Here is an 11,410-nt window from a genome sequence, read left to right as displayed (position 1 = left end):
GAAAATAGGATTGGGCTTAGGGAAATAAATGATTGGGCTAGCTTATGACTTGAATTAAATTCTTTTGACTGGGCTCGTTTAATAAAACGAATTGGACTTTTCATTTAAAATCCGAAACCTTTAAAATCATTTGCAACCCATTTAATTTCCCGACTCAAGAATTAAATTCGTCTCGTAATTAAATAAAATAATAAATATTCTAATTAATTAAAATACATTTAAATAATATTTAAATGAGAATTAATTTCCAAAAATCGTAAAATGTTTTATAAATATAATAAAATATACCTATAAATATAATAAAAATACGAGGTATTACAATATATCTATACAAAAACAAAGCTCCCACTGAGTTTATCAACTCTTTATATACATATATATATATATATATATATATATATATATATATATATATATATATATATATATATATATATATATATATATATATATATATATATATATATATATATATATATATATATATATATATATATATATATATATATATATATATATATATAATTCGTTTAGTTTGGTGGTAGTTGAGTATTTTGTTTAGAAATTATAGGAAAAATCTTTTATGATTCATCATTATATTGATCGAATCAAGTACTAATTGACTTCGATAATTCCAATTTAGATATACCATATCTTATGGAGCTCGATCGTGAAATTAAAACACACAATCATTGATGATCATTCTTGACTTAAGTAATCATCAACATGATCTAACCTAGATCTTTATGATTTCTTTCCAAGTGGATTTTATACTTCTGAATCTTTGAACTAGCCAAACATATTCAAATTTATATCACATTGAGTAAATAAACCTATATTCACTCTAATTCAGGTGAATAATAAAGTCATAAAATCTTTCTTTAGCTTTGAACTCTATTGTCTAGGTGTTCTAACAATAGTTCATATCTTTTGTTACTTTCAACAAGTAAGACTAGCTTGTCTTGAATTGATCTAGAAATCAATCAACTTTTCAAAGTCCATCAAAATAGAGCTTCTGAATGTTAACTTGTTGATATGGTCTAAGTAACAATACCAAAGATTTGTGGAACTCAAATCAAGAGATTGATTTGAACCTAGTAAAGTTCTCATTGTTAAAGAGTTGTTTGTTTTAATCAAGCACACCGACTCAACCCGTAAATGACAATTTCATTCAAATAAACAAACAAACATTGTTTTTGCTTTTCTTGAATGTGAGTCTTTCTGTGTTTGAAAACAGAAATTTAGGTATGCTGATTATGGAACAAAATAGCCATTAAGTTCCAGCCTTGAAAGGACTTAAAGCAAACTAGATGACCCTACAACTAATGTAGCAAAGCTATGCTTCATTTCTCACTTGTAGGTCATTAGTGTATCCTAGCTTCCATCATTTGAGTTATTACCGAAGTAAGAACCTAAAGCGGTATATGATACCAAGGCAGTTTGATTGCTAGGTCACTTCTCTTTAAACATTAACTTTAAGGTAGAAACGGAATTGTAATTTCCTTTCACTTGTTCCTTGTTTTCCTATTTCCTGTACCCTTTCTTATAGTTTTAAGAATTGACTTCTCTAGTGTTGACTTTTATACTTTGTTAGACATGTCCAATGTCACTCCAACAAAAGTTCGTACCATTTAATTTATGTTGAATATTCTGCTTCAACTAGATGATCTTACCGGAAGCTTCTAAAGTTCTCTAAGCATCGATCTATTCGAATGTCTAGGGACTAGACTCATTCGAGAATTAAATGGACAAATATATTAAGTTGTTAACCATTGGTAAAGTTGAGCGTTTAAACTCAATGCTTTATGATCTCAAAACTACATTGTATTTTGAATTCACAAGCACCAGTCGGTTTGTCATTCAACTTTGATACTCGAAAACAACCATAAAAGTCACTAAAAGAAACGTACATTTTAAATTTCTCATTTTCTCTCATTTCCATGAATCGTTCTTGGATTCACTACCAATCGAGGAAATTTACTGTTACCTTTCTAAAAGAATTTACTGCAGTGCAAGATATTTAATTATAAACAATAATTAAAACATACATTGAAGCATGCAAAGTCTAAACATTTATCATGAGTAATAACTTGAAACTTAAAGCAATCATGCAATTTGAACAAGTCATTGGCATTTTATTCGAAATATTTTGTTCCGGCAGGTGTGAATAAAATGAATCCAAGATCCTTAAATCATTGAAGAATTAAGCACATTATGTATTTTGACTCAATTCTAAAATATTTTAGGTAAGCAAATCCTTTGCTAATAGTCTAGAAACTACTCTTTTTTTATAGGTACGTCTAAGAACTTATTAGGTAAACCTATCCCATTTTCCACGACATAAAAGGACTTCTTACTTATATCGTTGAGTTTCACCAAAACTAACATGTACTCACAATTCACTAGAGGAAAAAACATCATAAGTTGCCCTTTATAAGGGCAACCTATGGCGGGGTCACTTTTGTAAAATTATCAAAAGTTACCCTTAACAAGGGAAACTTATAAGCTTCACATAGGTTGCTCTTGTTGCAAACAAGGGAACCTTTTGAGTTTTTTTTAAAAAAAAAAAAAATAATTTGCAATATAATTCCTGGTGTTCTGCAATATAATTTCTGATTTTGCAATATAAAATTCTGCATTACAATTTATAGAATACTGTTTCACCAAACATCAGCTTGACATTCCTCAAAAATTATATAAATTTCCAATAATATTACCGAATTAATTCAAATGTAATTAATTAAATCCATAAATAACAAAATAAGGTAAGAGTCACGGATAACTACAAGCCTGCTCTATTTATTACACTGAGGGTAGTTCACAATCGTTGAAGTAAGTAGCCCACTTGTCTCGAACTTCATCCAACTCCTCTTTGGTAAATGGCCCCTCCCTTGGAGTTTTGAAAACCTTTAAAAGAACAACGTACATGCAAACTAATAAATTAAATTAAGTTTCATATGGGAAAACATAAATTATATTGGTCGTGAAAACAACTTTCTGAGTGTACTAAGATTCATTTCAAGTTCTTTATGCACATCTAAGGCTCATTTGGCTCGATATAGATCATATTTGGCCAAAAATGGCATTTTCGATCCCAAATATCAACAAATGAACCTAAGGACACTTTCTAAATATTTTTTTAATGATTCATATGATTAGTTATATGTTTATAAGACTCATTTCAAGTTCGTTATTCACGCCTATGTGTCATTTGGGTCGATATAGGTCATTTATGGCCAAAAATGGCATTTTTGATCCCTAACTACCAACAGACAAACCTATTTCCACATTCTAACCCTTTTTCATGATTCATATGATTAGTTATATGTTTATGAAACTCATTTCAAGTTCGTTATGCAAGCCTAAGGGTCATTTGGGACGATATAAGCCATTTTTGGCCAAAAATGTCATTTTCGATCCCAACTACCAACAAACGAACCTATTTCCATATTCTAAACGTTTTACATGATTCATATGATTAATTATATGTTTATAAGACTCATTTTAAGTTCTTTATGCACGCCTATGGGTCATTTGGGTCGATATAGGTCATTGATGGCCAAAAATGGCATTTTCGATCCCAACTACCAATAAACGAACCACTTTCCATATTCTAAACGTTTTTCATGATTTATATGATTAATTATATGATTATAAGACTCATTTCAAGTTCCTTATGCACGCCTATGGGTCATTTGGGTCAATATAGGTCATTTATGGCCAAAAATGGCATTTTCGATTCCAACTACCAACAAACCAACCTCTTTCCACATTCTAACCCTTTTTCATGATTCATATGATTAGTTATATGTTTATGAAACTCATTTCAAGTTCGTTATGCACGCCTATGGGTCATTTGGGTCGATATAGGTCATTTATGGCCAAAAATGGCATTTTCGATTCCAACTACCAACAAATGAACCTATTTCCATATTCTAAACGTTTTTCATGATTCATATGATTAGTTATATGATTAGGAAACTCATTTCAAGTTCGTTATGCACGCCTATGGTTCATTTGGGTCGATATAGGTCATTTATGGCCAAAAATGGCATTTTCGATCCCAACTATCAACAAACGAACTTATATTCAAATTCTAAACCTTTTTCTTGATTCATATGATGTCATATGTTTATAAGACTCATTTCAAGTTCGTTATGCACGCCTATGGGTCATTTGGGTCGATATAAGTCATTTATGGCCAAAAATGGCATTCTCGATCCCAACTACTAACAAACGAACCTATTTCCATATTCGAAACGTTTTTCATGATTTCATATGATTATTTTTATGTTTATAAGACTCATGTCAAGTTCGTTATGCACGCCTATGGGTCATTTGGGTCGATATAGGTCATTTATGGCCAAAAATGGCATTTTCGATCCCAACTACCAACAAACGAACCTATTTCCATATTCTAAATGTTTTTCATGATTCATATGATTAGTTTTATGTTTATTACACTCATTTCAAGTTCGTTATGAACGCCTATGGGTCATTTGGGTCGATATAGGTCATTTATGGCCAAAATGACATTTTCGATCCCAACTACTAACAAACGAACCTATTTCCATATTCTAAACCTTTTTATGATTCATATGATTAGTTATATGTTTATGAAACTCATTTCAAGTTCGCTATGCACGCATATGGGTCATTTGGGACGATATAGGTCATTTATGGCCAAAAATGGCATTTTCGATCCCAACTATCAACAAACGAACATATATTCAAATTCTAAACCTTTTAGTCAAATTCTAAACCTTTTGGTTCATTAGTTGAGAGTTGGGAGCGAAAACGACTATTTTGGTAAAAATATAACATGTAACGATCAAACGAGCCTTAAATGTGCATAAATTGACCAAAGTAGATGAGAATGAGGATTGGAAACCTAATACTAAGTATTTTAAACATGTAAAGGGTTAAGAATTCCTATTTTGGTTCATTAGTTGAGACTTGGGAGCAAAAACGGCTATTTTAGTCAAAATATGACATGTAAGGATCGAACGAGCCTTAAATGTACATAAATTGACCAAAGTAGATGAAAATAAGAATTGGCAACCTAATACTAAGTATTTTAAACATGTAAAGGGTTAATAATTCCTATTTTGGTTCATTAGTTGAGAGTTGGGAGCGAAAACAGCTTTTATAGTCAAAATATGACATGTAAGGATCGAATTGAAAGAGCCTTAGATGTGCATAAATTTACCAAAGTAGATGAGAATAAGGATTGGAAACCTAATACTAAGTACATTAAACATTTAAATGGTTAATAATTCCTATTTTGGTTCATGAGTTAAGAGTTGGGAGCGAAAACGACTATTTTTTTCAAAATATGACATGTAAGGATCGAACGAGCCTTAAATGTGCATAAATTGACCAAAGTAGATGAGAATGAGGATTGATAACCTAATACTAAGTATTTTAAACATGTAAAGGGTTAAGAATTCTTATTTTGGTTCATTAGTTGAGAGTTGGGAGCGAAAACTCCTGTTTTAGTCATAATATGACATGTAAGGATCACATCTTATCTCCCTCTTCCTAGTCCCTTCTACTTTTTTCTTTCCTTCGAACAAAACATTTGGCCTCTCATACAAATATACTCATCTTCTCATGGAATATGGTAACTTATCCTTAGATTTAGGCAAAGCCAATAACAGTAACGGTATTCGATGTTAATTCTACAATCACATAAATCATCATAACTAGAATTCGATGTTTTGATCAGATCAGTTGCTGTTCTACTACTGCTGATCTGATCAGCCGCAGATCAACAACAGCAGATCAAATCAGAGACTGCTCAGATCAGCTGCTGATCTGCTGCTTATCTGATCAGCTTTTGATCTGATCAGCTACTGATCTGCTGCCGCTAATCTGCTGCTAATTTACACTGCGATTATTGGCAAAAAGTGAAAAAGCTTACATTGCATCAGGTGCCACTCCTGAACTGCCTGTAGACTTTTGACCTGGTTCGTAGCAGAGCCTCACATCTTTTATCATGTTGCATGTCCTCTCAACTGAATGCCCTTGACACAAACTGCAAGTTGAAATATTACCAACCAGCTTTATAATGATTGTAAGCAACAATTTCTTAAAGGAGAGAAAATGGAACCAACATTAGCAAAAGGACTCAGTGGAGCACGCTACAGTACAAACCTACTGTCCACGTATATAGCAATAGCAGTAAAGCACAAACCTTAAAAGTTTCCCCAGTACAGACCTACTGCCGTTTGTATTAAATTCCCATTCACCATCACTTTTGTTGACCCCTTCATTAGGTGCTTGGCAAGAAACACCACTTATCAAATCAACACCTGGAACATTGTAATCCCAACATTAAAGGAAAATTTACAGAAAGCCTTTTCCAACCTCAGCAGGAAGAAAACATTACCGACAATGTCCTAGAACGAGCCATTTCTAAGAGTCGTTGGTTGTCTGATTTTGTTTCTTATGTGCTCAGCACACCAATAAGACTCCCATCTTCCCTCAATCTACGGGTGATAGCACATGTGTCATCTATAACATAATATAAAAAGATAGGCTGAAAGTTAAAAGGGAAGCAAATTCAGACTAACTACAGATGCAGGGTCTTCACGAGTCGAAGGTTTTTAAATAAATTTTTCAGCTAAAGAACAAGACAAATAAATAGACAGGAGCCACAACAGGCATAAAACAAAGAAAAGGGTAGAGAGCCACATTCAAACTAGCCTCGGTTAGTTGTACAACACCTTTCTCTTCTACGCCATTGAAAACAGGGTAGGGAGTCTGCAAACTGAATCTCCTCTCTGTAAGAACACAATAACAAAATAAGGAATCAAAGTACATGAGATAATAGTGGTTCATACATAGGACTATGTATTACTACTTTCAAACACACTTGATTTGCATGATAGAATAGACCAGTCACCGAACATTTACAAAAGGAAAACAATAATTTATGCTACTCCAAGGAACTATAGCACAAAACTATTATATTACGATTATGATACCCTGTCTAACTATCAAGGGAAAGTGAAAAAGTTTCTTACACGAGCAACAATATGCTTTTCATATGTATACTTCTTCAGTGCATTCAGATTATTCTTTATTCGTGAGAGGATCACTTCAAGTTGTAGGTCATCACAAGTTTCCAACCCTTCCTGTACAACACAATTTACAATTATCAGTTTATTAGCCTGGGTTTGAATTGGTAGACATACATAGATGCACATTAAAAGCAAGAGAGAGATTCAAGAACTCATCCTTTCTCAATGAATGTCCATACTTCATCCACCACTACAACCAAACGGACACTTAACTATCATATGATATACTTTTAACAAAACAATGTTAAAAATAGGGAGTGGATGATTATATGAACCACAAGTGCAGCAACGGGGAGCTTCATGCATATCTACAATGCTGAAAACAATGTTAAAATTATTACTTTTTCTATAGAATCACAAGCCGCGGCCATCAGAAAATGTTCTTATACCAATGGTGGATTTTCACCAACGTTCAATACTCCAAAACTCCCAAACTAATGTTCTAGTCAGTTGTGAATGCTATGACATCAGAATTGTATAATAACTGATAAAAGAGCAGGAGCAACTATGGGAACATCACTAAGATATTAAGAACTAATACAACTAAAAAGAAAATAAAAGGCAAACAAATGATAAAACGTATCAGAACGCATACTCCATGAATTAGCGACATGTTAAATTCTGCACACTAAAGCCATGTCAACGTTAGGCCATATTTTATAACAATAGACTAAATAAAATACACTGGGTCTATTTGATTTTATTAGAAGTTCAGTAGATTAATCATTTTCCCTTCTAATCAAGGATCTAATAGAAACAAGATATCTCTAACTACAAAGGCAAGACTCGATACAATATCAATCCCCGCCCTCTAAACACCTTTATCCCATCCTAGGTGATATCTAAGAGAGACAACATATAAGGCAATGGGAAAAAAGAGCATACTGACAATGTAAACCTTATGTTTCAGAACTTCAAAAGCTTAATAAATCAACTCGATTGTGCCCCATTCTGTATGTTAATGCATGTCATCATGACTACCACTCTACGAGACACTGCCCATACTAGGCTAAGCCTATGATCTCAAATTTATTAGGAGATTTGGCGATTAGTAGTCCTTGTTTGATTAGCTTATATTATGCGAAAACTTGGATTTTTTTCAGATTGACAAAATATATTTATTAAAATTTTATTAATTATGTAAAAATCTAGTCTTCATAAACAAACATAACGTAAAATGGTAAACTTTTAATCATATTACCCGAGATTAAATGGAGATCACCAAAAAGAGAAAATACTACTAAATTTGCAAAATTCTATTTGTCAAGGGAAAATGATGGTCTTTTATTCAAAAATGAAATGAGAATTATGTATTCATAGTTCACCAAAGTTTCACCAAAATGGCAGGGATAGATAACTTGCCCATTAGGAAATCCTTCAATTGAGTACTACAACTTTGAGAGGTAGACAAACAAACAATCCTTCAAATCAATAATTACAACTTTGAGAGGTACAAGAATATATGGGCAATAGTACATACCTCTTCCCGCTTTTTTCTGGTAGCCACATGCAAAGCTGTATTACCAAACTTGTCTGTTCGCATAATAATGGTTGCATCTGCATCATGGTCTAATTACACTTGGACGATTGCTGCAATGAAATAGATGGCATAAATAACTTAGTAAATTGCATATACGTAAGTTTGCGATGAAAATTATCATGTTCGTGAGTATCAGAAGAAGTCGGAAAACTTTATTTTGTCTGCCCTATGTGTTGTTTGTATTTCAAAGATAAGTATTCAGAGCAGATTTTATAAACTAGCAGAAGCGGCCACAACTTACAAGTAGCTTAGACAAGGTATTTCACAGCTTAAAGCATCCATGCAGCAAACAATTTGGTGTCACACACAAAGACTTGGATTAAGTCATTCTTCAGAACCCGATAGTGCAAAATGTGACTTGAAGTTGCTTTACATTAAAGGCAATTACAACATACAAGCAAATTTATTTTAAATCCCACCAAAAGAAAAAAAGTCTCCTCTAAAAATCAACAGCTCCAACTTCAATTATAAATTTCTAAAACTGTTTGAACAAAAGCACTTGATGGAGCCCACCCCAACGCCCTCACAAAGGCTTTCGTTCACCTCAGAATATAAGGGGCTTAATAAATGCAACGTTAAACACCATTCAATAGCAGAAACTTAAAAGGCTATTCCGATATGACTTTCAGTGGAAAAGCCTTAGACAAGTCTGCTAACTCACAACAAATGGGAAGCTAAGGGCACTTGAATAAGACATCTATAGTATTACGCAAGCTGTAAACCATCGTTCATGAAATCCAAAGAATTGCATTCACAATTCACTTGAAGAAAATGTTAACACATTAAAGTCTAATATATCAAGAGTAATAAATTATAGGAAAGTTTAGCTAATCACCAGGTGTCCCTGATTAACAGCAACATGCAAAGGATCAAACTATGAGTGATTCTTCTGAGTGAGTGTATCCTTATTGGCATACTTCAGCAGCTATTTTACCACATCAAGGTGTCCTTTCTCAGCTGCACTAAAAAGCTTCGTCTCTCGTATACGTGCTTATAATTTTACCTTCACCAATCTCCTTGACTTGGCCAAGCATTCACCACCAGACTCAGAGCAATATCTGCTGTTGATCTCACTGTATGGCCTTAAGAATCATACAAATGATGAACCCGATTAAACCCAATTAAACCATAAAAAACAGCAATCACAGCGATCACAGCAACCAAAAACACCCAAATAAACCCTCTTTAAACCCTAGAAATTCAAAAAACATTCGCAACAAAATCGCAAACTAAATTCGTACAATTTATAAATTATATTCACAACAAAATTCGAGGAATAATTCAGCACACAATAGCAAAATTCACATCTTAAATTGCATAATAAATCGAAGTAATTCGTAGCAAAATCCTCAATAAGTCGTAGATAAATCGAGTAATAATTCGCATAACAATTTACACAAAAATTGGCAGAAAACAGACATATTATCAAACAAAAGTCACAAATTTCGAACAAACCAAAAATTCGTAACTTGAGGAGATAAATTTGAATAATCTCATACCAAGAAAAACCCCAAATCGAACTCCATTGAAGTCATTGCCGGTCGAGTGGAGAGAACTGCGCAATGGTGGTTCTTCTTGTCAAGGTCATTGCAGGTAGAGTGAAGATAATTGCGAGATTGGTGCGAGTGTTTAACTGCAAATTGAAGAGAAATTGAATATTGGGCAGAGCAGAGAAGATGGAGAAGAAGATTAGCGCGCGGGAGCAGCAAGAACAAAGGAAGCACCAACAACAAAGGGGAATTAGCGAGAAGTAGCTAGGTGTAACACCCTAATAATTCCATGCTTTTATAAAACCATTTTCCAACTTAAAATAAAGGAATTACTAAAGTATTACCGCCACCGTGATGACGGTTAAGGCTAGTACCAGAATCACGCAGCGGAATTAAATGTCAACTAACTTTTAAAAATATAATTAATGAAATATTGAGGCCTCCTACAATTTGGAACCATACTGGCCCAAACCCCAAAGTAAAAATAATTCAAACATTTCAAACATAATTAAAATAAAGTTAAATAATTCAAAGTACGAAAACATGCAACTCTCTTGATCATCCCAAGCCACATGATTCCGATCAACCAACCTGCTATTTTATTCTACTCCCCATCAATGCAAGTGCAAATGATAGATCATCATAGGGTCATTAAGGCAAAGGCCATGACCAAAACACACAAAGCACGTAGTCAGCAAAAGCTGAGTACTTACAAGAATAGAGTGAAATGAAACTAAAACATGCATCACTCACTAAGTACTAATCAACATGCAAAAGCATTCAATAAATCAAACAAATCATGAATACAAGACTCGACTCTTGACTCACAATTTAATTAGAATAAGCTTCGAACGGGCCAAAAGAATAATCCACAAAGGGAAAAGGTGATGGGAGCCAACCATACACCAAATATATAATAATAAAATCGGGCCATACCGAGTGTCGGGCCATACCGACGCAATTCCTGCGCATAATATAAATGAAACAACGTCTTATATCATTAGTAGGAGTACGAGCTTTCCGGCATGACGCCCCCCATTGTTCATACTCAAGGTATATACGTTCCAAGAGTTTTGAAGCTTGTTCTGGTTGCACTTTACGTTTATTAAATATTTTATTAAAGGCGAACCCAAGACTCACCAACATGCACACATACAATTAATAAACAACAACCAAAACAATCTCATTTTAAATGCTTTAGGACTTGTGATCAACAAGGAAAGACACTTGTGATATTACTACCATGTTCCTCCTCACCAAGGTGAGACTCCACATCATGCACATTAACATGAGGG

At 33.5% G+C, this 11,410-nt stretch overlaps 1 long non-coding RNA gene across 3 annotated transcripts; it reads right to left on the bottom strand.

The window, feature by feature from the left end:
* Positions 1-2,656: 2,656 nt before the first annotated feature.
* LOC110779281 (uncharacterized) lies at positions 2,657-10,380 on the bottom strand. 3 transcript variants are annotated; one of them, XR_002531075.2, is made up of 9 exons: positions 10,125-10,380; positions 9,461-9,707; positions 8,566-8,675; positions 7,029-7,139; positions 6,729-6,785; positions 6,392-6,516; positions 6,197-6,314; positions 5,924-6,037; positions 2,657-2,907 (listed from the first exon to the last, which is right to left on the bottom strand). It is a non-coding gene; the product is annotated as an uncharacterized lncRNA (long non-coding RNA). The 3 variants fall into 3 exon arrangements; XR_002531076.2 differs by having other exon boundaries at positions 6,392-6,491; XR_002531074.2 differs by having other exon boundaries at positions 6,392-6,785.
* Positions 10,381-11,410: the final 1,030 nt, after the last annotated feature.

Source organism: Spinacia oleracea, chromosome 2 (assembly GCF_020520425.1).
Source record: "Spinacia oleracea cultivar Varoflay chromosome 2, BTI_SOV_V1, whole genome shotgun sequence".
Taxonomy (NCBI): domain Eukaryota; kingdom Viridiplantae; phylum Streptophyta; class Magnoliopsida; order Caryophyllales; family Amaranthaceae; genus Spinacia; species Spinacia oleracea.
Note: the sequence above shows the minus strand (reverse complement) of the source record. Positions and strands in the feature narration are given on the sequence as shown.